The following is a 27,998-nucleotide window of genomic DNA, read 5'->3' as shown; positions in this document are numbered from 1 at the left end:
GCACCTACTCAGCTCCTGTCGAACATCTACCTCTGTAAAGGGAGGAGATGTTGGTGGATCAAGAGGGATAGCATTAAGTAGCTCACTACAGACAGCTGAGTAGTCAGTGATGTCAAATCTAGAATAAAAAGTATTTAGGCTGTTTGCAAAGGTCATGGGGTCAGTGATTGTGCTATAATCTTGTTTCACATTCTGTCCTGTCAATATTTTTATTTTCTTGAAGGCTTGTTTTGTGTTCATTGTGGAAAACTCATGTTCTATTTTCTCTTTGTATTTAAGTTTTTCTTTAATAATGTCATTTTTTTTATCTGTCTGTCTATTATTTTAAGTGAAAGCCAATTCTTACATTGAAATATTTTGTGTTTTCAACAAGTTTTCGTTTAATCTGTGGTGTCATCCAAGGCCTAGAGTTGGGAAAAGTCTTATAGGTTTTTGTTGGTATGCAGGTATCCATACAAAACTTTATATAGTCCGTTGTAACTGACAGTCTCTCATCCAAAGTGCCGTTAAAAACGGTCCAGTCAGTGCATGCCAGAGATCCTTGAAGACATGCAGTTGCATCCGCCGACCACTGTGGGGCGCTGTGGACTTGATGCGCTTCAGTTCCTGTCTGTAACCTGGAAGAAAGACCAAAACATTATAGTCCGAAGAGCCCAGTGGAGGATGAGCCCGGACAGTAAATGTAGGGATCGACCGATATGGATTTTTCTGTGCCGATGCCGATACCGATTTTTGTTTCATCAGCCTTAGCCGATGACCGATACAGGCTGCCGATTTTCTTGAGCCGATATTTGGAGCCGATACTGGTTTTGCTCACTCAATTTACATCATAAAAATTATGTAAAAAAATGGCATGTTGTTAAAAAGAGATGTTATTAGTTTGCACAGTTCTTACATTTATTGTAGTCTAGGACTAGTCTAATCCCTGTCCAGGAAACCGCCCCATAGAGATGAAAAAAAACCCACTTTGTTCAGCTATGATCAGCTGTTAAGCCGAGCTTTCAATGTTGTCGTGAAAAGGTTGGTTGTTTTTAGTCACATGACCTGCAATCGCTTGCGGGTTTCAGCACTCTGTCTGTAAATTATGCCGGAAAAATCGGCAAACACGGCAGCCATGTATCGGCCGATGCCGATACACATAAAACTCGCAAATATCGGCCGGCCGATATATCGGTCTATCACTAAGTAAATGCATCCAAAACATTCCCGTAACACAGATCCAAGACATTTCCCTTCCTTGTGGGACAATGAACATACTGATGGAAGGAAGGCAGTACGCTGTCAAGACTGCAGTTGTTGTAATCGCCCATATAGAACACCAGGGCTTGGGGGTATTTACTTAGCATTGCGTTAGCATTCTCTGCTATTAACTCTGCGGCTGTTTTTATGTTAGCATCTGGTGGACAGTAAACACACCCAAAAACCACAGTGGGGAATTCTCTTGGAAGATAAAAGGGGCGTAATGATAGTGTTAATATCTCTACGTCCGGTGTGCATATGATGCTGTGTATTTTTATGTTAGTACACCAGCGCTTGTTTATAAAGACATATAGTCCTCCACCCCTCTCCTTCCCCGACTGACGGGTCCTATCAGCCCGGACCGTCAAGAAGTTGTCCAGGCTGATCTCAGATTCAGATATGGATTCATAAGAACCACGTGGGAACAACACAGAAGCTGAATACTTTAATTCGGAGGCTCGGAAAATAACATTAGGAATGCATGGATAAAGTTTGTTTTTGAAGAAGTTCCAGCTCGGATGGGGAGTGTTTGATAACGTTGTGTATTGCGGATTCATTTGTAAAGAAGCAAGTCGATGCTGGATTTGCAGAGAGACTGTGATTAAAAGCACCACTAATATTGGATCTGACGAAAATGACACAGCAAGTAAGACATTTTACTTCACTTTTAAGTTACTGCGTTTCACTATTGCTTTGTTAGAAGAGATCACTTGATATGTCCTGTTGTAACATCAGTGTCTAAACACATATGTTTGACTGTTTTAATTTACTAAAAACATTAAACGATTAATAAAAGGTACAACACTTAACAATACGATTGTAATTTAACGGTAGAAATATACAAAGTTAGTGATAAGGAAGGACTTATCAGCCACAATTTAGATTATGATGTCTGTGTACTGTGTTGTATACGGTAATTTAGGCAAGTTACGTTTGAACGGTCAAACACTCAACAAAGCTTTTTTATCATATAACTGTGGTATGTAACGTTACGTGTATGTCAAAGCAACCTCACAAGCACAATAGAAATATGCAAAGTTATTGATAAGAGCTTATCAGCCGCAGTTTATAATCTGATGCGCGCTTACTGTGTTGTATACGGTAATTTTAGGCAAGTTGCGTTTGAAAGGTCAAACACTCAACAAAGCTTTTTATCATATAACTGTGGTATGTAACTTTACGTGTATCTAAGGGCAAACTCACAAGCACAATAGAAATATACAAAGTTATTGAGCTTATCAGCCACAGTTTAGATTCTGATGCGCGCTTATTGTGTTGTTTACGGTACTTTAGTCACGTCGAGTTTAAAGTTTTGTTTCTACTTTACTATACGTATTGTCATTTATGTGTATCATCTTTAGCACCCAGAATCTTTTGTGGCTCAAACATATATGTGTTCGGCTGCAATTTTTACACATAAATATTTTAAAAACATTTGCCCACATGTAATGACGGGGAATGAAGCTGTCCAATCATCGCAGTGGGTGTTTACGTCCAGGTCTTCAATGCGGCTCGCCCCTTCAAACGAACCATTTCTCCAGAGAGCCACTAATCCATGTTACAAAATAGCGTATTACTTATTGCTTTTGATGTTTTTGAATGTAAAAACCACGCAAACATCATAAGTACACATCAGACAACAGTATAAAACAATAAAATCGACAAATTCACCGCCCCTTTAACGATAAGGTACAGCTTAAGTTACAACTTAAGAACGATGTAAAGCTAAGGTGGTTTCGGGGAACCCAGCCCTGGTTATTTGTAAAATAATGTTAATTTTATATATTCTTGTTAGAAATGTCTGTTCTTAGTTCTTGCTGAATAAGCACAAAGCAAAGTTTTCCCTGCAGCTGACATTATTGTAGAATAAGTAAACTTTCACCGGAGCATGTCGGCTAAATATGGCTGTCTTTCTTCACAAAAACATGTCTAAATAAAGAAGATATTCATATGCTGACTATGCAGTCTGTTATGTTTTTTCATTCACCACAGGCTCTTACTTTGTGTTTGTAGTCTGTTTAAATGATGATAGTATACTTTATGTGAAGTCCTTAAACTTTGAACTTCGCTTGGGGTTGTGGTATAATATAATTTCTGTAAGATCAAACAGAACTGAATTCGTACTAACAACCGACTTGAAACACCAATGATTTGACTCAGCATTCGCTCCGTGTGAGGTTTTAATGTTATTTTTCTGCAGGCGATTTTTTAAAGAATGAAAACAATGTTTTCAACTTAAAAACACATATATTCAGAATATAAGCTTATCTTGTTGTGGATATTTCTTAATTATAAGCCTTCTATGAAATTGTGGGAAAAAATTATAATTAAAAGGGAAACTTCACAGATTTGCATTAAGCTTTGTATCATTAGAACCCCAGTCATGTTTTTGAATGGTCGTGCATCATTCCCTCAGTTTCCCCTGAGACAGGAGAAATACAGATTTCAGTGTTGCACTTCCTTCTTTCAATTATGTAAAAATCGTCATTTTGTGCCATTGAAAGAAGGAAGTGCTACAGTATTGTTCAAAATAATAGCAGTACAATGTGACTAACCAGAATAATCAATGTTTTTAGTATATTTTTTTATTGCTACGTGGCAAACAAGTTACCAGTAGGTTCAGTAGATTCTCAGAAAACAAACGAGACCCAGCATTCATGATATGCACGCTCTTAAGGCTGTGCAATTGGGCAAGTAGTTGAATTAGTTGAAAGGGGTGTGTTCAAAAAAATAGCAGTGTGGCATTCATTAACTGAGGTCATCAATTTTGTGAAGAAACAGGTGTGAATCAGGTGGCCCCTATTTAAGGATGAAGCCAACACTTGTTGAACATGCATTTGAAAGCTGAGGAAAATGGGTCGTTCAAGACATTGTTCAGAAGAACAGCGTACTTTGATTAAAAAGTTGATTGGAGAGGGGAAAACCTATAAAGAGGTGCAAAAAATGATAGGCTGTTCAGCTAAAATGATTTCCAATGCCTTAAAATGGAGAGCAAAACCAGAGAGACGTGGAAGAAAACGGAAGACAACCATCAAAATGGATAGAAGAATAACCAGAATGGCAAAGGCTCAGCCAATGATCACCTCCAGGATGATCAAAGACAGTCTGGAGTTACCTGTAAGTACTGTGACAGTTAGAAGACGTCTGTGTGAAGCTAATCTATTTTCAAGAATCCCCCGCAAAGTCCCTCTGTTAAAAAAAAGGCATGTGCAGAAGAGGTTACAATTTGCCAAAGAACACATCAACTGGCCTAAAGAGAAATGGAGGAACATTTTGTGGACTGATGAGAGTAAAATTGTTCTTTTTGGGTCCAAGGGCCACAGGCAGTTTGTGAGACGACCCCCAAACTCTGAATTTAAGCCACAGTACACAGTGAAGACAGTGAAGCATGGAGGTGCAAGCATCATGATATGGGCATGTTTCTCCTACTATGGTGTTGGGCCTATTTATCGCATACCAGGGATCATGGATCAGTTTGCATATGTTAAAATACTTGAAGAGGTCATGTTGCCCTATGCTGAAGAGGACATGCCCTTGAAATGGTTGTTTCAACAAGACAATGACCCAAAACACACTAGTAAACGGGCAAAGTCTTGGTTCCAAACCAACAAAATTAATGTTATGGAGTGGCCAGCCCAATCTCCAGACCTTAATCCAATTGAGAACTTGTGGGGTGATATCAAAAATGCTGTTTCTGAAGCAAAAACAAGAAATGTGAATGAATTGTGGAATGTTGTTAAAGAATCATGGAGTGGAATAACAGCTGAGAGGTGCCACAAGTTGGTTGACTCCATGCCACACAGATGTCAAGCAGTTTTAAAAAACTGTGGTCATACAACTAAATATTAGTTTAGTGACTCACAGGATTGCTAAATCCCAGAAAAAAAAATGTTTGTACAAAATAGTTTTGAGTTTGTACAGTCAAAGGTAGACACTGCTATTTTTTTGAACACACCCCTTTCAACTAATTGCCCAATTGCACAGCCTTAAGAGCGTGCATATCATGAATGCTGGGTCTTGTTTGTTTTCTGAGAATCTACTGAACCTACTGGTAACTTGTTTGCCACGTAGCAATAAAAAATATACTAAAAACCTTGATTATTCTGGTTAGTCACATTGTACTGCTATTATTTTGAACAATACTGTATATCTTTGTCGAGGGTGTAAGACTACAAACACTCATTCCTAATTTTTTTTAAGGTGGGGGCTATGTGTGGGAACCACTCACGCTACAGACCTATTACAGATCAGTGCTCCTATTACAGATCAATTAATACTAGAGATCAACAAATATATTTCCTATATTTGAGCATTTTCCGGTTATCGGATATCGGTTTTGTTATATCGGATTGACCGATAAACGAGAGAATTGAGAATTGCGCGCCGGACGCATCTGAGGAGAGGAGCTCACAGCAGCAGAAGCAGTAGCAGCGTGCACAGCAAATATGACGGCGGAGTGACGCGACTTCATTAAAAGGTCTTTGAGTATACTTACTTTGCATATTTGCCGGCATTTATAACACATCTTATTGTGCATTAATGTATGTTATGTTAAAAAAAGTTGATATATTAAAAGCAATGTATGCAGCTTGTCCAAGAATAGAGACGAACTCACAGAACTCATAAAATCCGGTCCCAATAACGACGTAGCTTTGCATGAATAAAACAACCATGAATTAATGCTTTGTGGAATTAAAAATGCTAAATTAAATTCGTTTTTCTGTTATTTATGCTTATCATTAGCATTGTAAAATCACGTTCATATTGCTGTTCACTTACCGGGGTTGAAGGCTGAAGCACAGCCACCACATGTAGCTAACTTTTAACAAGATTTACCCTAAGTTATATTAACATTTACCAGATAAACATTATTTTGCTAAAATATCTAAATAAATGTCTGTGGATATTAATTAATTATTTATTACCTCTCCAAGCGGTCACAGTTTGATACAGTTAATGCGTGAGTAAATGCATAGATAACAGCGCTGTCAACAGCCATTTCATAAGCTATAACAACAAAATATGAATTATTCTGACATCAAATAACATTACCAGTTAAGAAATTCAATGATATATAAGCAGTTTTGTTTGTTACTTTCCTGAATGTAGTATTACAGTCAGTGATATTACTTGTAAAATCTCTTTCCTAACTACTGGTTGGATTGCTGAAGGCTACAGGTTGCTGGGCAAGACAATGATGTCTCAAAAAAGGCACTTAATCTACCTGTTTTACTTTATAAACTATGTACAACATGCAACAAATTCCGCTGTACTGATCTCTCTCCCGCTCCGTTACCTGGAAACTGCAGCGCGAACTTTGGATCAGTCCATTTCTGATGCAATGATAGGGGTGTTTGGGAAAGCCCATATACTGGGAATATAGTTTCTACATTATTCATTAAATTAATATTATTCTTCACTCTTTCAGACCCCTCTATTTATGACTTTGTATGCAAAGAGGGAGTGATTGTGATTATGATGATTATTATTCTTATAAGGGTTTGTTCAGTTCAGTTGTGTTGTAGTAATTATGTCAAAAAACAGAAGTATAACAGTAAATAAAAATCGGTTCAGCATATCGGTTATCGGGCACATAAGCATCCAAATATTTGTTATTGGTTTAAAAAAATGAGTATCGGTCGATATCCAATTAATACTAATTAAAACTTTATGTATTGCTCATGGTGAATTTTCATAAACCTTTTTCTATTTAAAGACCGCTCTGGGGCAGCTCTTTGAGGACGAGGACCAGGCCCTACTGGAAACAGTAAAGATGACCGTCAGTGACTCCTCACTCACTGAAATGGTCAAAAAAGAAGTACAGGTGTACCAGAGCTTCCCAGCAGTCCTAAGTTCAGGGGACGCGCGTCACACGGCCGAAATGAGGAAGACGTGGTCCGGACTGTTACTGTCTGGAGGATAACTAGCCAGTTGATAAAACATCTCGAAGAATAGCGCGGACATGCTTTACACCGCGAGTGTGCACACGCACCACACTGCCGAAATGAGATAAGACGTGGTCCATCATTTCTGGAGGATAGCCAGTTGATAAAACACATGTCCGTGTGAACTGTAAGTGGACTTATGTTTTGGGGTTATTTAAGCCTTTTATTGTATTAGTCTATAGTTCTTGCAATTTTAAAGTAAGTTAGCTGGTAATTTTGTTGGTTGAGCAACCTGCTAGCTAGGTTTTACGTGCCTGTTGATTAGATATAATTGTTGAGCACTCTTGCTTGCGTTATTTATGTGCATTATTTACATGCTACAGTAGTTACACTTCTTTAAGATAATGTTATTAATAGTGGGAAATAGGGCTGCAACAACGAATCGATTAAATCGATAAAAATCGATCACTAAAAGAGTTGGCAACGAATTTCATATTCGATTCGTTGTGTCGCATGACGCGGAGACGTTTAATAAAAAAAAGAAAAACTTCAGTTAAGCGCGGAGCGGAGTGAACGCACTCTCGCGCTGCGTCCCAAACCGCCTACTTTCACACTATATAGTAGGCAAAGAGTACGAGAAGTAGTGCTTTTCGCCTACTATATAGTATGGAAGTATGCAGTTTGGGACGCAGCGTCGGTCTCTCTCGCGCACTGTTGCTTGCAGATTTCGGCGCCTCATAGACAGGGCGGAGAAAAGACAAGGCGAAGAAAATATTTAAAAAAAAACAGCGGAGGTAGAGGAAAACCACATGTCAGTGTTTTACTCCTCCCAAACGTCAGCGCGTCACCTGGAAGTTAGCCGGCAAAGAGGTAAACAAACAAAGACGACAGGGTCCGTGTACGTTTTGATAGTTTGTTTTTTCGTTTAAACCAAAAAACAAAATAATGAGAAACCACACGTTTTTCGTTTGTCGTTTCAAACAAAAAAAACAAAAAACGCTAAAATAAGAGCCGTTCTTCCGTTTTTGGTTTCTGAATCTAAAAACGAAAAACGACTAAACCAAATTCAAATAACGGTTCGATTTTGGTTTTTGGAAATTCCTCTTTTCATTTCTCTATTTGAAGATCTACATTAAAAGAAAGACAGGTTGACCACGTGACGCGGAAGTTATAGTAAATACAGCCTATTAAAATAAAAGCCGGTCATGCAGCACTAATGTAACACCAGAGTAACGTTAGAAGAAAAAAATCAATAAATAAATAGGCTTTGTTGTTACTGTTAGCGCAGAGTTGTTACTGTTAGCGCTATATTATATAATTAAATTAATATTTAATGTGGTTTCCACCAAACTGTTCTCCCTTTCTACCAGCAGGTGGCATTATTTAAACGACTTACTGTATTGTGTTTTAGTTTAGTTTAGTTTATTAAGATCCCCATTAGCCACTGTAACAACAGTAGCTATTCTTCCTGGGGTCTCCTCAAAATTCATTACATGTTTCACTTATATTTTTACACCATTCACACACCTACACACAATAACAATATACAAGACATACATAAGTTCATAGCAGCTCAATGTCAAAGAAAAGAAAAACTCAAAAACAGCTCATTTTCTGGTATCATTCTATACTCCAATACACATTCTATATTCACAAACAAAACTAAATCATTGAATTCAACATAAATCTTCATAAAAATCAGAGTATACAACTATCAATAATCACTGTGTGAACAAGAAAAGTTTTAACCTTTTTTTGAAAGCGTTTTTTTATTATTTTCCAGCACTAAAAATCCATGGTGATGAGTTCCATGCCACCATAGCTTTTGGATACAATAATATTTCTCATAAATGTTACTAAAAAATATAATTTTTACAGTTAACCAAGCCAAACTATCACGCATAACAATCACACTGGTTCTATATGGACAGCCCAAAACAATTCAAGCTGCTTTATTTTGAGCAACCTGAAGTCTGTGTAGATTGTTTTCACTTGTATTTGACCAAACAACTGAGGCATAATCCAAATGAGAAAGCACTAATGACTGAACCAGTTGTTTTGTTGTCCAACAAGGAATGAACTTCCTACATCGTCTAATAATAGCCATGCTTCTACCCATTTTCTGTAAAATTTGGTTTATTTGACTATTCCAAGACAACTTGCTATCAACAATTATACCTAATAATTTAGTTTCTTCTACTTGTTCAATCAAAGTATCTCCAGATAACAGGTTTAATGTGGGTGTCGTGTTTAAAAAATGTTTTGACCCAACTACCATACATTTTGTCTTTTTTATATTGATGACCACTCTATTAACACTAATCCATTGTGTAACTAAGGTCATTTCTTTATTTAAGATGTTATTAAGTTGATCTACTGTTCTTGCAGATGCATATAATGTACTGTCATCTGCATATATTGCCATGGTGGCATGTTCCATCACAAGGGGAAAATCATTTGTAAAGATAGAAAATAAAAGAGGCCCTAAACAACTACCTTGGGGCACTCAACACCTCATCTCTTCAACCTCAGAGTAACTACCATTAAAATACACAGTATACTCTCAGTTACTGAGATAACTCTCCATCCATTTAATAGGAGCTGCTTCAAATCCATAACTTTATTGATTAATATACTATGATCTAAAACATCAAACGCAGCACTTAAATCCAACAAAACTGTACCAACCAAATTTTTTTTTATCAATTTCCGTTAACTGATCAGTTTCCGATCAGTAATCTGAGTCAGTGCTGTAGTCGTGGAGTGACCCATTTTATATGCATGCTGATAAATTGTTTTTAACCCATTTAATGCAAAATACTCCTGTATTTGATCGTACACTACTTCTTAATCCTGCAATCTGATTGGTTAATGAAAATGTTGATCCAGGACCAACAATGGTGTTGATCACATCACATCTTACTCGATAAAATCACATTCACCATGAAATACATGGTTGGTTGTCTTCTCTTGTCCAGTAGACTTTCCTCTTTCACATCTGCATACAAGCATCGCCCAAACATTAATTCAAATTGTATAATGTGAGGAAGCTTATACTAGACAGATAAAATGTTTATATAGAAGCAATTATAATAAACAGAATTAAGCCTTAGGGCTTCACAGTTAATGTTCTGCAGCCATAAATTGCAAATGCAATGTCATTGAAAGCATGTATGTGCTATATATGTTGACTTGGATTATCTTTACTTGCGTAACACAATGGGGGTTTTGTATGTTATACACACTGGAATCTGTATAGAGGAGAAAGATTCACACACTATATAGCACACTGGTAAATTATTATTTTGGTCAGATGGCCTGCTGCATTAGGACATTTCTGATGTTTGTTTGATCTGAGCTGCTAAGAAGCTGATGCAGTGTTAGAATCAGGTTAAAACAGAAGGGCATGCAGGTTTAACTCTGGGCTGGGGGTGAATGACGATAATGATAACTAGTTGGAAATAAAATCGAAAATGAAATCAAAATGAACAACAATAAATACACCTGAATCAGTAATCTTGATTTAAAACACAGTTACCAAAGACACAATACAGTCAGTCGTTTAAATACTGCCACCTGCTGGTAGAAAGGGGGAACAGTTTGGTGGAAACCACATTAAATATTAATTTAATTATATAATATAGCACTAACAGTAACAACTCTGCGCTAACAGTAACAACTAAGCCTATTTATTTATTGATTTTTTTCTTCTAACGTTACTCTGGTGTTACATTAGTGCTGCATATTATCAAAGAGTGTGCTTCTATACTCTTTGATATTATTATGAACGGCTTTATGAAAATGAAATGAAAAAAGGAATTTCCAAAAACCAAAATCGGACCGTTATTTGAATTTGGTTTAGTCGTTTTTCGTTTTTAGATTCAGGAACAAAAAACGGAAGAACGGTTCTTTTTTTAGCGGCTTTTGTTTTTTTGTTTTAAACGACAAACAAAAAACGTGTGGTTTCTCGTTATTTTGTTTTTTGGTTTAAATGAAAAAACAAACTATCAAAACGTACACGGACCCGTCAAATAAAAAACTCCAATGACAAACCCCGGTTCCGCTCGTTGCAAATGTTTATGACGTCACACGCACCCTGTGATGTTTTGGTTTAGAACGCAGCAAACATTGCATTGAGGCAGAACGATCCAAAGTTTGGTTATATTTAGTGGTGGGCAGAGCGAGGCTTCGTGAAACACTGAAACAGTTGAATGAATAACTTATACTTCACGAAAAATATGACAATACGGTCGCGTTGCAGGACTGTCGCGTGTTTGATACACAACAACACCAGCGAGTCAAACACCAGCGGAGCTAATGGGACATCATCTGTTATTAATGCAGAAGGTAATGTGTTAATGTTAATGTGAGGGCCATTTAATTATTTAAACTTTTACTATACGGATCTCCATTGTCATTGTCCATCAAATTGATGACGGCCAGAGTCTGGCTGGCTCTCACACGGGCTCAGAGGCTGCAAAAATATCTCTAGTGCACCTCTAGCTAACTTAGCCTAACTTACTCCGTTTACAGAGGCAGGGAGGAATAAAATGACTGAGGCGAGGATAAACTAATTTCACCGAGCAGTAGAGGCGGACACTACTTAAGTATTTCTACTTAAAAGTACATTTTCAAGTATTCTTATTTTATCAGTGTTTTTCTTTGGAGAACACATTCCAAAGCATATTATCATAATTTTAAATCCACTACATTTCATAATATCAAGTTTTTGGTTTATATTTAATATTTAAGTACATTAAACATCTAGTAATACTTTTGTACTTTTACTCAAGAAAAGTAATTTTATATGCAATATAAAAGGAATACACAGTATGATTCTATGCTTTAGAATGTAGTGAACATTTTTTAGTAAAGTAATTTTTTTCCAAGACAACACAAGATGCTTGTAAAATGAAACTAAAATACCCAAGTAGTGTCCACCTCTGCCGAGCAGTGAAAAAGTTTGTGGTAAAGGGTTTGCATCCGTTTGCCACAGTAGATGCATCTGCATTTCGGTAGATTAATTTGCTGTATTTTGTCCAGCATCATATCTTTTCAAAAGAAACTAACAAATGCATGCATGACCAAAAGTTGTCAGTCTAGTTCTGTTTTATTAATTCCTAGTCCTATCACATATTTACTGGTTGAGAAACACTGCCCTAGGCTATAGGTCCCTGGACATTACTTTAAGAAGTAGCTCACCTACTTTTAAGTTTGTTCTGAGGTTGCTACACATAATTTGTGTATACTCAGTTCTGTGTCTTCTGAACAGATATTAAAGCAAGTTAATACAAACATACAAATTTGTGCCTATTCCCTCACCCAATGAGAATCGATAAGAGAATCGTTAAGGATTGATAAGCAGCAGCGATAATGGAATCGGAATTAGGGCTGCACGATTAATCGTTTTTAAACCGGAATCGCGATGTGAATGTGTAACGGTGGTAACCTTAACTCAATTTACTTTATAAAAAACTTTGGCCTAGGCAGGTTTCGAACCCGGGTCTACCACGCGGCGGCCTAACGCACTACCGCGGCACCACCGTTTGGTCACGTGATGGGCGGCTTTCACACAACTAAAAAAAATAAAATGTTCGGGCGCCAGACAGGTTTAACCCCGTCAAAGTGAAAAAAATTTAGGTAAATCCCAGATAGCAAAAACCATCCGTTACCACAAAAAAAACAAAAAAAAACAAAGTCTCAATAGCAGTCCACATCAATGCAGTTTATTAATTCATTAAAAAAAAACACAAAAAAACACGTCTTCACAATCCTGTAGTGACCGCGTCTCTGGTTCGTTTCCGAACTGGCAGATTCGTGTCCCACATCATTCAATACATTGTACATAAAAAAAGAAAAGAAACATTACGTAAATATTAAGTGCATTTTATACATATAAAGATCACATTTACTTGCAAATCATGACAGTAGAAAATAACGACTAACACAAATAAGAAAAACAAACCCGCTTGAATGTGCAGATGTGAATAGTGTGTGCATCTTATGATGTGCGTGTGTAGTGGTGGATGAATGAGCGTGGATAACGATGGAGTACAGACACTAACCCAAGTTTTGCTGTGATGAATCTCACTGAAGTGGAGTGTAAGGAACCTCTGGGACACATAAAGTCGGCGAATCTCATTCGGTCGATAGTTTAGCTCATAAGCTGTTGATCCGGGAATCCGAGAATCTGAGCAAAGCTCCGTGTCGCTCGCTCCGGTAATAACAAGAAGCACTTCTCCTGACCAAACGCCGTCCGTCCTCCCACAGCAGGCCAACACTCACACCAGGTAAACAAACACTTCTTAGACGCGGTACTTCCGGGCTCGTCACACTCCCTTTTATCTCCTTTCCTTCACCACATGACTATAGCACGTCATCCATTCTCAAAAAAGCGGAAGTAAACAAATACTGTGCATCCATTCAAAACTTAAGGTGCTATTTTTTTTCCTTTTTTTTCACATTGCCACACTCTCCCCCCCTGGAAAAAAACAACCTATGGTTGGACGAAAAACAACAACAAAACAACACAAAAAAAACCTCAAAACAAAATAGGTTAGAAACCTAGGAACTCCTCATCCTCATCAGAAGTGTCTTGAAACAACTGGCAAAGTTTGTCCTTTTCCTGAGACTCCAATTCCTCAGCTGTGGGAAAGCACATTTTTAAGTTACAGACATGCGCTGTACGTACATCCTCTCTGGTGTCTTTCAGGGCTATTCGATAATTCACCGGACCCAGTTGCTGCACAATACGGTAAGGCCCCTTCCATTTTGGTGCTAATTTTGCAGAAAAATTACGTAATGCACTAGACTGAGGGAAGTTACGTAACCATACACGATCTTTGTCTTTGAATGTTAAGTCTCTCCTTTTGTTGTTATAATTTCTCAGTTGTCTCTTCTTGGCTTTCTCACAGTTTTCTTTTGCTTGCTGTTGCAGTTGATGAAGATGATGAAATACATCATAGGAATCAGCATCTGGAGTCAAATTAGTGTTATGCAGGATTTTGTCCATAGGACCTTGGAGTTTTCTGCCAAGTTGGAGTTCTGCTGGCGTTAGTCCAATGGTTTCTTGCACAGCTGAATTTAAAGCAAAACGGAATTCAGGTAAGAACTGGTCCCATTTTTTGTGGTTGTCTTCCACATAGGCAGCCATCATGGTCTTGAGGTTGCGATTAATTCTCTCTGTTAAATTGGTTTGTGGGTGGTAAGCAGTAGTTAATTTGGGAGTAATGCTCCAATTCTCACACAGCTCTTTGAAAACAGAAGAAACAAATTGGACACCCCTGTCTGAGATGATGAAATCTGGTACACCCCAGCGAGTCAGAATTTCTTTTCTGAAGATAGTGGCAATATTCCGGGCAGTAGCACTTCGCATTGGGAACAATTCCACCCAACGAGAGTAGTAATCGACAAAGACAAGTAAGTATTCGTTTTGGCTGGTACTCCGTGGCAAAGGACCCATAATGTCGACTCCCAGCATTTGGTTTGGGCGAGTCGTAGTGATTTGTTGCAGTTTCCCGGCAGGTTTTTGAGTATCACTTTTCAATGTTTGACAGGTTGTGCATGCTCTCACATGACGTTTCACGTCAGACCACATGCCTGGCCAGAAAGCCACATTCTGGAGCCTCTTATAAGTCTTGAAGATCCATCCATGACCACTTAGAGGGCTGGAATGGTAGTGTTGCAGGAATGAGGATCTGAGACTGCTGGGAATGTAAACTCTGTAGTGCAGCTGGTTGTTTGACAGGTATGTCTTTTGATACAGTTTTCCCTCTATCACTTCATATTGCTCCTTTCTTTCTGCACAATTTTCAGATAATGCTTGCATGAGTTTTATAACTTCAGGGTCTTCCTGTTGCTCCTTCCACAAGTCAACATCAGACCACGGCAGTTCTGGATCTTTGTTGCCTGCATACAAGTTACAACTGGAGATTGTAGATGACCTAGATAGAGCATCAGGGGCCACATTGAGTTTCCCTTTCCTGTACTCGATGACAAAATCAAATTTTTGTAATCGCAGGACCCAACGAATGAGACGGCTGGTGGTTTTGGTGGAATTCATGACCCATTGGAGTGCAGAATGGTCAGTGACAACTGTAAAGAGTTTGTATTCCAAATAGTGTTGCCATTTTTCCAGGGCCCACACAACTGCCAGACATTCTTTCTCAGTTACGGTGTAGTTAAGTTCAGCCCCAGTTAGAGTTCTACTAGCATAAGCAATTACCTCTTCTTTGTCCAGGTCTTTACGTTGTGCCAGGATGGCTCCCAAACCAGTATCACTGGCATCCGTGTATACAATGAAGGGAAGCTGATAGGAGGTGTGGTAAGGCAAGCTTTTAACTGTTCAAAAGCCTGTTGGCATGGTGTTGTCCATTCAAATCGATGTCCTTTCTTTTTCAGTGAGTTTAGGGGTTCGGCTATTCTTGAGAAATTTGGGACAAAACGATGGTACCACCCCGCCAATCCAAGAAACCTCTGAACATCCTTCACATTCTTAGGCACAGGGTAGGTTTGAATGGCTTGTGTTTTGCTTGGGTCTGCTGTTATTCCCTGAACGCTGACAACATGTCCTAGGAAGCTAAGTTCTTGAAGACAAAACTTGCTCTTCTTCAAATTAATTGTTAGACCAGCAGCTTCTAATCTGTAGAGAACTGTTTGTATGTCGTGGAAGTGCTGTGTTATGGAAGGCGAGTAAATGATAATGTCGTCAATGTAGACAAAGCATATTTTCCTCTTGGACTCTCCTAGGACTATCTCCATCAGTCTCTGGAACGTTGCTGGAGCATTCTTAAGACCAAATGGCATAACGTTAAATTCATAGATACCTGCAGAAGTGATGAAAGCAGTTTTGGCCTTACTGTCAGGATCCATTGCCACCTGCCAGTATCCACTGTTTAGGTCAATGGTGGAGAAAACTGCTGCTCCTGAGAGTGATTCCAAGATTTCTGTGATATTGGGAAGAGGGTAAGCGTCGCTTTCTGTGACAGAGTTAACTTTTCGATAATCCACGCAGAATCTTAATTTGCCGTCTTTTTTAGGTACTAAGACCACAGGTGAGGCCCAACTAGAGTGAGATGGTTCAATTATTCCTTGGCTCAACATTTCATCAAGCTGCTCTTCCATTGCAAGTTGCTTTACAGGGGAGAGTCGATAGGGTCGTTGTTTAATTTGTACCTGACATGTGGAGTAAATGTGGTGTTGCAGAACATCAGTCCGTCCTGTACAGAGTGTACACACTTTAGGGTTACTTGAAAGAATATGGAGCAATCTCTGCTTCCCATCTGGAGGTAAGTGAGCTGCATCCACTGCATTTCTGATTAATGTCTCATCGGTTGAAATATCAGGTTGTAGAGACAGCAGGGGACCTGATGGAGGAACAGCGGTTAATAGAGAAAGGCTTTGTTTGTTTCCCTTGAGTTGTTGTCTTCCTTTCCAGGATTGTGAGTCAACAACTGGTGGAACACTTGCATTTCCTAGTTGAAAAGGATAGTCTTCAGAAGGGGCAATCTTGAAAGAATATTTTTGGTCAATCACATTGATTTGCAGACCACTGAAGAAGATGAAGTCCAAACCCAGGACCACAGCATAAGCTAGGGCGTGGGTTGAAAGAACGGCAGCAGGTATAGTAAAAGACTGATTATGAAGATGTATGGTAGTATTGAACCATCCTAATGGAACCTCTGCTTTCCCATTTGCCAGGTAAAGAGGACCAAGGGACCATGGTTGGAGTTGGTCTAATGAGATAAACTGCCTCATAAGGTTCTCATTAATCAGGGTATAGCTTGCACCAGTATCCACAATAGCCTTACACGCCCAGGCATCAATACGGATGGGTACAATTAGTTGTTGAGGTACAATCACTTTTTCGTTAGACGGTATAGAGGAGGGTTTTTTCTTGTTGGCTGATTGGTGATGTGCTTTCGTTGCAGCAACAGAGCTGTTGGAAGGTTGACCACTTGATTTAGAGTGATGATAATGCTTTCCACTGTTGGGGTACTGTGAACCAGACGTCTGAGGTGACTGTGGCGAGGTATAGTGGGGACATTTACCTGGTGGATGCTGTCCGCTACATCTCCAACACTGAACTGGCATTTTTTCAGTAGGTCGATTTAAAGGAGGTCTTTGTGAGGGTGAGGACTGTTTAAGGCCCATACGATCTTCATAGCGAAGCTGTTGCTCAAAATCCTTCTCGAGCTGGTGACCCAGTTTAACCAGTTCTTCCACTGTAGTCACTCGGCTACGTAGTTGGCTGGCGAGGTACGGCTTTATATTCTTCAATATCATTTTAACAATTTCACCTTCAGTTAAGTCTGCCTTCCATCTTTTGCAGAGAGCTCTGTAGGAAAATGAAAAATCTCTAATTGATTCGGTGTCTTCTTGAACTCTAGTACGAACACTTTCTGCTAGCTCGTCTTCGTAGTCCTCAGAAAGAAAAGCAGATAAGAATGCAGCTTCAAAACCATTCCATGTAGTTATGTTTGTTCGACTTACTTCCCACCAGTCCCGTGCTGTTCCGTATAAGACAGTACGAAAAGTAGCCAAAATATCTGCATCTGGTAGGGGATAAAGGGCCAAAAAATCTTGACATTTAGTGAGATATAATAGTGGGTCTGCATCATCAGAAGGCCTTCCAAAAGTAGGAAAGGTTAATTTAATGTGGTCAAAGTGAAAGAGTTAGGTAAATCCCAGATAGCAAAAACCATCCGTTACCACACAAAAACAAAAAAAAACAAAGTCTCAATAGCAGTCCACATCAATGCAGTTTATTAATTCATTCATAAAAAACACAAAAAACACGTCTTCACAATCCTGTAGTGACCGCGTCTCTGGTTCGTTTCCGAACTGGCAGATTTGTGTCCCACATCATTCATACATTGTACATAAAAAAAGAAAAGAAACATTACGTAAATATTAAGTGCATTTTATACATATAAAGATCACATTTACTTGCAAATCATGACAGTAGAAAATAACGACTAACACAAATAAGAAAAACAAACCCGCTTGAATGTGCAGATGTGAATAGTGTGTGCATATTATGATGTGCGTGTGTAGTGGTGGATGAATGAGCGTGGATAACGATGGAGTACAGACACTAACCCAAGTTTTGCTGTGATGAATCTCACTGAAGTGGAGTGTAAGGAACCTCTGGGACACATAAAGTCGGCGAATCTCATTCGGTCGATAGTTTAGCTCATAAGCTGTTGATCCGGGAATCCGAGAATCTGAGCAAAGCTCCGTGTCGCTCGCTCCGGTAATAACAAGAAGCACTTCTCCTGACCAAACGCCGTCCGTCCTCCCACAGCAGGCCAACACTCACACCAGGTAAACAAACACTTCTTAGACGCGGTACTTCCGGGCTCGTCACACTCCCTTTTATCTCCTTTCCTTCACCACGTGACTATAGCACGTCATCCATTCTCAAAAAAGCGGAAGTAAACAAATACTGTGCATCCATTCAAAACTTAAGGTGCTATTTTTTCCTTTTTCTTTATTTTTTCACATTGCCACAAATGGATGCGATTTTCGAATCGCAAGAGCTGCGATTATTTTGATCCAAAACTATCAAATATAACAATCATCTAGTACGCAGTTTTTGACAGTTCGTTTCATGCGCATTTTACGTTTGATGCAGTTTAAACCAATAGAGTGCATTAACACTGAGGTGCTGACTACACGTCAGATAACACCATTTGGAAAACATGAGCACGAGCAGCAGTTCAACTCCTCAACAAAGTGTACGGCCATATGATTTCCGCGATGCGGAAAACACGGACAGAATCGCGAAATGCATACAAATGGAATTAACTGCACAACGCGGAATGTCATGAAGTTGGCAGATTTTGGATTCAGTCATTTTAAAAACCCATTATAACTCATTAACCGGCAAATGAAAGGACAGAAATGCGCGAAAACATTTCCCTTTTGTGTAATGTTGGACTTAAAGAAAGGTGTATATACATCCGTTTCTCGTCATGCATCGCAAACAATGACAAGCGCCTCTTCAGACTATGGAGTACAGACACTAACCCAAGTTTTGCTGTGATGAATCTCACTGAAGTGGAGTGTAAGGAACCTCTGGGACACATAAAGTCGGCGAATCTCATTCGGTCGATAGTTTAGCTCATAAGCTGTTGATCCGGGAATCCGAGAATCTGAGCAAAGCTCCGTGTCGCTCGCTCCGGTAATAACAAGAAGCACTTCTCCTGACCAAACGCCGTCCGTCCTCCCACAGCAGGCCAACACTCACACCAGGTAAACAAACACTTCTTAGACGCGGTACTTCCGGGCTCGTCACACTCCCTTTTATCTCCTTTCCTTCACCACATGACTATAGCACGTCATCCATTCTCAAAAAAGCGGAAGTAAACAAATACTGTGCATCCATTCAAAACTTAAGGTGCTATTTTTTTTCCTTTTTTTTCACATTGCCACACTCTCCCCCCCTGGAAAAAAACAACCTATGGTTGGACGAAAAACAACAACAAAACAACACAAAAAAAACCTCAAAACAAAATAGGTTAGAAACCTAGGAACTCCTCATCCTCATCAGAAGTGTCTTGAAACAACTGGCAAAGTTTGTCCTTTTCCTGAGACTCCAATTCCTCAGCTGTGGGAAAGCACATTTTTAAGTTACAGACATGCGCTGTACGTACATCCTCTCTGGTGTCTTTCAGGGCTATTCGATAATTCACCGGACCCAGTTGCTGCACAATACGGTAAGGCCCCTTCCATTTTGGTGCTAATTTTGCAGAAAAATTACGTAATGCACTAGACTGAGGGAAGTTACGTAACCATACACGATCTTTGTCTTTGAATGTTAAGTCTCTCCTTTTGTTGTTATAATTTCTCAGTTGTCTCTTCTTGGCTTTCTCACAGTTTTCTTTTGCTTGCTGTTGCAGTTGATGAAGATGATGAAATACATCATAGGAATCAGCATCTGGAGTCAAATTAGTGTTATGCAGGATTTTGTCCATAGGACCTTGGAGTTTTCTGCCAAGTTGGAGTTCTGCTGGCGTTAGTCCAATGGTTTCTTGCACAGCTGAATTTAAAGCAAAACGGAATTCAGGTAAGAACTGGTCCCATTTTTTGTGGTTGTCTTCCACATAGGCAGCCATCATGGTCTTGAGGTTGCGATTAATTCTCTCTGTTAAATTGGTTTGTGGGTGGTAAGCAGTAGTTAATTTGGGAGTAATGCTCCAATTCTCACACAGCTCTTTGAAAACAGAAGAAACAAATTGGACACCCCTGTCTGAGATGATGAAATCTGGTACACCCCAGCGAGTCAGAATTTCTTTTCTGAAGATAGTGGCAATATTCCGGGCAGTAGCACTTCGCATTGGGAACAATTCCACCCAACGAGAGTAGTAATCGACAAAGACAAGTAAGTATTCGTTTTGGCTGGTACTCCGTGGCAAAGGACCCATAATGTCGACTCCCAGCATTTGGTTTGGGCGAGTCGTAGTGATTTGTTGCAGTTTCCCGGCAGGTTTTTGAGTATCACTTTTCAATGTTTGACAGGTTGTGCATGCTCTCACATGACGTTTCACGTCAGACCACATGCCTGGCCAGAAAGCCACATTCTGGAGCCTCTTATAAGTCTTGAAGATCCATCCATGACCACTTAGAGGGCTGGAATGGTAGTGTTGCAGGAATGAGGATCTGAGACTGCTGGGAATGTAAACTCTGTAGTGCAGCTGGTTGTTTGACAGGTATGTCTTTTGATACAGTTTTCCCTCTATCACTTCATATTGCTCCTTTCTTTCTGCACAATTTTCAGATAATGCTTGCATGAGTTTTATAACTTCAGGGTCTTCCTGTTGCTCCTTCCACAAGTCAACATCAGACCACGGCAGTTCTGGATCTTTGTTGCCTGCATACAAGTTACAACTGGAGATTGTAGATGACCTAGATAGAGCATCAGGGGCCACATTGAGTTTCCCTTTCCTGTACTCGATGACAAAATCAAATTTTTGTAATCGCAGGACCCAACGAATGAGACGGCTGGTGGTTTTGGTGGAATTCATGACCCATTGGAGTGCAGAATGGTCAGTGACAACTGTAAAGAGTTTGTATTCCAAATAGTGTTGCCATTTTTCCAGGGCCCACACAACTGCCAGACATTCTTTCTCAGTTACGGTGTAGTTAAGTTCAGCCCCAGTTAGAGTTCTACTAGCATAAGCAATTACCTCTTCTTTGTCCAGGTCTTTACGTTGTGCCAGGATGGCTCCCAAACCAGTATCACTGGCATCCGTGTATACAATGAAGGGAAGCTGATAGGAGGTGTGGTAAGGCAAGCTTTTAACTGTTCAAAAGCCTGTTGGCATGGTGTTGTCCATTCAAATCGATGTCCTTTCTTTTTCAGTGAGTTTAGGGGTTCGGCTATTCTTGAGAAATTTGGGACAAAACGATGGTACCACCCCGCCAATCCAAGAAACCTCTGAACATCCTTCACATTCTTAGGCACAGGGTAGGTTTGAATGGCTTGTGTTTTGCTTGGGTCTGCTGTTATTCCCTGAACGCTGACAACATGTCCTAGGAAGCTAAGTTCTTGAAGACAAAACTTGCTCTTCTTCAAATTAATTGTTAGACCAGCAGCTTCTAATCTGTAGAGAACTGTTTGTATGTCGTGGAAGTGCTGTGTTATGGAAGGCGAGTAAATGATAATGTCGTCAATGTAGACAAAGCATATTTTCCTCTTGGACTCTCCTAGGACTATCTCCATCAGTCTCTGGAACGTTGCTGGAGCATTCTTAAGACCAAATGGCATAACGTTAAATTCATAGATACCTGCAGAAGTGATGAAAGCAGTTTTGGCCTTACTGTCAGGATCCATTGCCACCTGCCAGTATCCACTGTTTAGGTCAATGGTGGAGAAAACTGCTGCTCCTGAGAGTGATTCCAAGATTTCTGTGATATTGGGAAGAGGGTAAGCGTCGCTTTCTGTGACAGAGTTAACTTTTCGATAATCCACGCAGAATCTTAATTTGCCGTCTTTTTTAGGTACTAAGACCACAGGTGAGGCCCAACTAGAGTGAGATGGTTCAATTATTCCTTGGCTCAACATTTCATCAAGCTGCTCTTCCATTGCAAGTTGCTTTACAGGGGAGAGTCGATAGGGTCGTTGTTTAATTTGTACCTGACATGTGGAGTAAATGTGGTGTTGCAGAACATCAGTCCGTCCTGTACAGAGTGTACACACTTTAGGGTTACTTGAAAGAATATGGAGCAATCTCTGCTTCCCATCTGGAGGTAAGTGAGCTGCATCCACTGCATTTCTGATTAATGTCTCATCGGTTGAAATATCAGGTTGTAGAGACAGCAGGGGACCTGATGGAGGAACAGCGGTTAATAGAGAAAGGCTTTGTTTGTTTCCCTTGAGTTGTTGTCTTCCTTTCCAGGATTGTGAGTCAACAACTGGTGGAACACTTGCATTTCCTAGTTGAAAAGGATAGTCTTCAGAAGGGGCAATCTTGAAAGAATATTTTTGGTCAATCACATTGATTTGCAGACCACTGAAGAAGATGAAGTCCAAACCCAGGACCACAGCATAAGCTAGGGCGTGGGTTGAAAGAACGGCAGCAGGTATAGTAAAAGACTGATTATGAAGATGTATGGTAGTATTGAACCATCCTAATGGAACCTCTGCTTTCCCATTTGCCAGGTAAAGAGGACCAAGGGACCATGGTTGGAGTTGGTCTAATGAGATAAACTGCCTCATAAGGTTCTCATTAATCAGGGTATAGCTTGCACCAGTATCCACAATAGCCTTACACGCCCAGGCATCAATACGGATGGGTACAATTAGTTGTTGAGGTACAATCACTTTTTCGTTAGACCGTATAGAGGAGGGTTTTTTCTTGTTGGCTGATTGGTGATGTGCTTTCGTTGCAGCAACAGAGCTGTTGGAAGGTTGACCACTTGATTTAGAGTGATGATAATGCTTTCCACTGTTGGGGTACTGTGAACCAGACGTCTGAGGTGACTGTGGCGAGGTATAGTGGGGACATTTACCTGGTGGATGCTGTCCGCTACATCTCCAACACTGAACTGGCATTTTTTCAGTAGGTCGATTTAAAGGAGGTCTTTGTGAGGGTGAGGACTGTTTAAGGCCCATACGATCTTCATAGCGAAGCTGTTGCTCAAAATCCTTCTCGAGCTGGTGACCCAGTTTAACCAGTTCTTCCACTGTAGTCACTCGGCTACGTAGTTGGCTGGCGAGGTACGGCTTTATATTCTTCAATATCATTTTAACAATTTCACCTTCAGTTAAGTCTGCCTTCCATCTTTTGCAGAGAGCTCTGTAGGAAAATGAAAAATCTCTAATTGATTCGGTGTCTTCTTGAACTCTAGTACGAACACTTTCTGCTAGCTCGTCTTCGTAGTCCTCAGAAAGAAAAGCAGATAAGAATGCAGCTTCAAAACCATTCCATGTAGTTATGTTTGTTCGACTTACTTCCCACCAGTCCCGTGCTGTTCCGTATAAGACAGTACGAAAAGTAGCCAAAATATCTGCATCTGGTAGGGGATAAAGGGCCAAAAAATCTTGACATTTAGTGAGATATAATAGTGGGTCTGCATCATCAGAAGGCCTTCCAAAAGTAGGAAAGGTTAATTTAATGTGGTCAAAGTGAAAGAGTTAGGTAAATCCCAGATAGCAAAAACCATCCGTTACCACACAAAAACAAAAAAAAACAAAGTCTCAATAGCAGTCCACATCAATGCAGTTTATTAATTCATTCATAAAAAACACAAAAAACACGTCTTCACAATCCTGTAGTGACCGCGTCTCTGGTTCGTTTCCGAACTGGCAGATTTGTGTCCCACATCATTCATACATTGTACATAAAAAAAGAAAAGAAACATTACGTAAATATTAAGTGCATTTTATACATATAAAGATCACATTTACTTGCAAATCATGACAGTAGAAAATAACGACTAACACAAATAAGAAAAACAAACCCGCTTGAATGTGCAGATGTGAATAGTGTGTGCATATTATGATGTGCGTGTGTAGTGGTGGATGAATGAGCGTGGATAACGATGGAGTACAGACACTAACCCAAGTTTTGCTGTGATGAATCTCACTGAAGTGGAGTGTAAGGAACCTCTGGGACACATAAAGTCGGCGAATCTCATTCGGTCGATAGTTTAGCTCATAAGCTGTTGATCCGGGAATCCGAGAATCTGAGCAAAGCTCCGTGTCGCTCGCTCCGGTAATAACAAGAAGCACTTCTCCTGACCAAACGCCGTCCGTCCTCCCACAGCAGGCCAACACTCACACCAGGTAAACAAACACTTCTTAGACGCGGTACTTCCGGGCTCGTCACACTCCCTTTTATCTCCTTTCCTTCACCACGTGACTATAGCACGTCATCCATTCTCAAAAAAGCGGAAGTAAACAAATACTGTGCATCCATTCAAAACTTAAGGTGCTATTTTTTCCTTTTTCTTTATTTTTTCACATTGCCACAAATGGATGCGATTTTCGAATCGCAAGAGCTGCGATTATTTTGATCCAAAACTATCAAATATAACAATCATCTAGTACGCAGTTTTTGACAGTTCGTTTCATGCGCATTTTACGTTTGATGCAGTTTAAACCAATAGAGTGCATTAACACTGAGGTGCTGACTACACGTCAGATAACACCATTTGGAAAACATGAGCACGAGCAGCAGTTCAACTCCTCAACAAAGTGTACGGCCATATGATTTCCGCGATGCGGAAAACACGGACAGAATCGCGAAATGCATACAAATGGAATTAACTGCACAACGCGGAATGTCATGAAGTTGGCAGATTTTGGATTCAGTCATTTTAAAAACCCATTATAACTCATTAACCGGCAAATGAAAGGACAGAAATGCGCGAAAACATTTCCCTTTTGTGTAATGTTGGACTTAAAGAAAGGTGTATATACATCCGTTTCTCGTCATGCATCGCAAACAATGACAAGCGCCTCTTCAGACTATAAGCAGGTTTCATTAAAGCCCGGAACGCAGCAGACGAAAGAGGTACATTATACTTTCTTGCACGCGCACATCTGCACCGCTTTGAATATTTACAGGCACGAGGGTTCATGAAGCGCACACACACAGAGCAGTTAGCACACGCGTGATCACTAAACTTAAGTTTTCTTTCTTGTCTAAGTGAACATAAACAGCTGGATGTTTATCAGTACATTAAAGCAGAGCAGCTTTAAAGCGGTCTTGTGTCTTAAAGTGACAGTAACCTGGTGCTTTCTGTGTCAGAAATGTTTATTACACACCAAAAATTAAAATCACTCCTTACTCTTAACTGAACAAGCTTCTGCAGCTCCACATTTAAAATCCTACAGTGAGGACTGTGCAGTGTTTTATTTGTATTTTTTGCTTATGTTAAATCATAGATTCTAATAACTAATATATTTAAATTTATTACAGATGCCTGAAAAGTAAAACAAGATGAGTATAGTCTTATGATTAAAAGAAAAAACTAAACATTTGCTTGTCAGAAGCATTGTTGTAGTGACAGCCAAAATACGTTGGCCTATATGTTATTTTAAATAAAACTTTCCAAAAAAATGTGTTAAATTGTATTTTAATGTTCTTAGATTAAAAAAAAGTTTGTCTGCAGAGGAGCAAAGTCCTGCAGACAACTTGGTACAATGTTTAAGAGGTTTTAAATAAACAGTAGCAAAGCATCTTTCTTTGGTGCTATTAAAACCACCACAACAAACCTGGATGTAGCTCTTTTATTATATACTAATGAATCGCACTTAAAATCGCGAACCGCAATTTTGATCAGAAAAATCGCAATTACATTTTTCTCTGAACCGTGCAGCCCTAATCGGAATCGTTAAATTCTTATCAATTCCCATCCCTAGAGTTGTATGAACGCTTTTCCCCATCATGGACCTGTTCGTTAAATCATCGGGCCGTCACTCTCCTGCTGCCCTGTACTGCGCGCTCCAGCTCATGCCGAGGCTTCTTGATGGGAAATGCATCACAAAAAAGTCTATATATGTGGCAGATGTAAAGCATACATCTGTATTTTTTTGTGTTAGTCCATTTTTTATTTTACTTTAATTATTATTGTAACAGCTCAGGTATGTTCAAAGAGCAACATGTTGGTGTAATTTCTAAAGATTTTAGTTCTGTTTTGAATAAGGGGTTGGAAAGAATGCTTTTCTTGTTTTTTATCCGATTCATCGATTAATCGAAAAATAATCGACAGATTAATCGATTATTAAAAAAATCGTTAGATGCCGCCCCTAGTGGGAAATAATCAGTTTTACCATTTTTGTTCTATCATCGTTCGCCAGACGTTCTACAACATCTGCTTTAGTTTGTGTTTATTAACCCTTTAGTTTCACTTCACCACGCAGCTATTTTCCGTTAGAGGTAAAAACATTTAATTCATTAAAAACCTAGTATGTGTTCATTTTCTGTCATAGTTTCTTCAAAATAAATTTTTATTTGAGTGTTTTAAATAATAATATTTTAATTTTCATCATGATGCATACGCCCCGCCCCTTTGATTGTCACGCCCTCGGAACACCGCCCACCCGCTCAACCCTACCACCTTAATTAACAAATTTTCTGCAGGAAACCCTGTTTTCTTTATTAAAGTTTACTTTTATGTTGCTTTTATGACCTTTATGTTCATTGATCATTTGTTTTACTTACACATTTTGTTTATTTATTTATTTTATTTATATGTTAGACACACATAAAATAAAACAATAAACCCCAACAAGCAGTGGGTTACCAGTGCATTTTATAACAGCTAAGGGGCGTTGTTAGGCACAACGCGAAGCGGAGTGCCTAAAACCCCCTTAGCTGATATAAAATGCACTGGTAACCCAATGCTTCGAGGGGTTTATTGCGTTTATAAAACGGTTACTTCATATGCATAACGTTAGCGGGATTTTATAAAATATAACACAAATAAGTTGTAATTATATTAGTACACATATTACTCTTCCGCCAAACAAAGTAGTTCCTCAAAATCAAGTGTGACTGAAACAGAGCGCAGTTCCCAACCAACACAGACGCAGCAAAGACACAATGAAAATATGATTTAAGACTGTGGTGTTTATTTTATAAATTACCATTCATCTAATTTATACATTAACATTTATATTGTGCAACTGTTGAAGTGATGATCAAATATGGGTGGAAGGAAGCATGCTGAATTCTTTCCCCGTCAGCGTTTTTTTTAAAGTTGCCACCCAGTTTTAGTTTAATGCCTTGCAGAAAAATTATCTTCTTTAAATAAACATAAAATATCAAATGGAAGAACAGACCATCCGCTTTCAAACAAAAACAAACAAACAAAAAACGTTTCATCCTACCTTCATTTGTTCTTTTATCACCTCTCACAATTTTTTAGCTAAACGGAGATAATTCCATTTTTGTGAAGAACTTTAGTAAGAGATCAGATTCAGACGGAGCCATGAACAGTACTACTCAGTGTTTTCAGTGAATGCGTCAGTGTTTAAGTTGGGTAAGATCGCCACCCAGTGGATAATAGCGGACGTATGAACTTCAGTTATAAATTCCTCAGACAACGTTTTCTCTTTATTGACGAAATGACTCAACAATATTTATTGACATTTATCTGGATATTGCCATTAATTGTGCAATTGTAGACAAATTAAAAATATGATTAAAGACTGTGGTGTTTATTTTCATAATTCAGTAGGCTACACAGCAATAGTGGCGCAGTGATACTTATGTAATGTGGTCTGAACCGTGAGGTTACCGGTGTATTTTATCACGGCTTAGAACGCGTTTCAACCAATCAGAATGAAGAACTGCCCGTTTTATAATAAAGCAATAAACCCCAAGAAGCGTTGGGTTACCAGTGCATTTTATAACAGCTAAG

General features: G+C 39.3%; 2 protein-coding genes and 5 long non-coding RNA genes across 8 annotated transcripts in view; 2 read left to right on the top strand and 5 right to left on the bottom strand.

Annotated features, from left to right (window-relative positions):
* Positions 1–27,998, bottom strand: part of LOC141363207 (protein NLRC3-like) — a 261,612-nt gene that overhangs the window by 66,224 nt on the left and 167,390 nt on the right. The gene's annotated exons all lie outside the window — the stretch shown is intronic.
* LOC129437200 (protein NLRC3-like) overlaps positions 1–27,998 on the bottom strand; it is a 196,869-nt gene that overhangs the window by 75,247 nt on the left and 93,624 nt on the right. The gene's annotated exons all lie outside the window — the stretch shown is intronic.
* Positions 12,829–13,665, bottom strand: LOC141363212 (uncharacterized). Its single transcript, XR_012368723.1, has 2 exons — positions 13,190–13,665; positions 12,829–12,930 (listed from the first exon to the last, which is right to left on the bottom strand). It is a non-coding gene; the product is annotated as an uncharacterized lncRNA (long non-coding RNA).
* On the top strand, positions 14,927–17,462 carry LOC141363210 (uncharacterized). Its single transcript, XR_012368721.1, has 4 exons — positions 14,927–15,207; positions 15,364–16,088; positions 16,163–16,975; positions 17,054–17,462. It is a non-coding gene; the product is annotated as an uncharacterized lncRNA (long non-coding RNA).
* Positions 17,866–19,077, bottom strand: LOC141363214 (uncharacterized). Its single transcript, XR_012368726.1, has 2 exons — positions 18,225–19,077; positions 17,866–17,966 (listed from the first exon to the last, which is right to left on the bottom strand). It is a non-coding gene; the product is annotated as an uncharacterized lncRNA (long non-coding RNA).
* On the top strand, positions 20,883–23,497 carry LOC141363211 (uncharacterized). The gene is made up of 4 exons (XR_012368722.1): positions 20,883–21,172; positions 21,329–22,053; positions 22,128–22,940; positions 23,019–23,497. It is a non-coding gene; the product is annotated as an uncharacterized lncRNA (long non-coding RNA).
* On the bottom strand, positions 23,831–25,762 carry LOC141363215 (uncharacterized). The gene is made up of 2 exons (XR_012368727.1): positions 24,190–25,762; positions 23,831–23,931 (listed from the first exon to the last, which is right to left on the bottom strand). It is a non-coding gene; the product is annotated as an uncharacterized lncRNA (long non-coding RNA).

The sequence above is a fragment of the Misgurnus anguillicaudatus genome, unplaced genomic scaffold, assembly GCF_027580225.2.
Source record: "Misgurnus anguillicaudatus unplaced genomic scaffold, ASM2758022v2 HiC_scaffold_33, whole genome shotgun sequence".
NCBI classification, from domain to species: Eukaryota; Metazoa; Chordata; class Actinopteri; order Cypriniformes; family Cobitidae; genus Misgurnus; species Misgurnus anguillicaudatus.
This window is presented reverse-complemented; position numbering and strand designations above follow the sequence as displayed.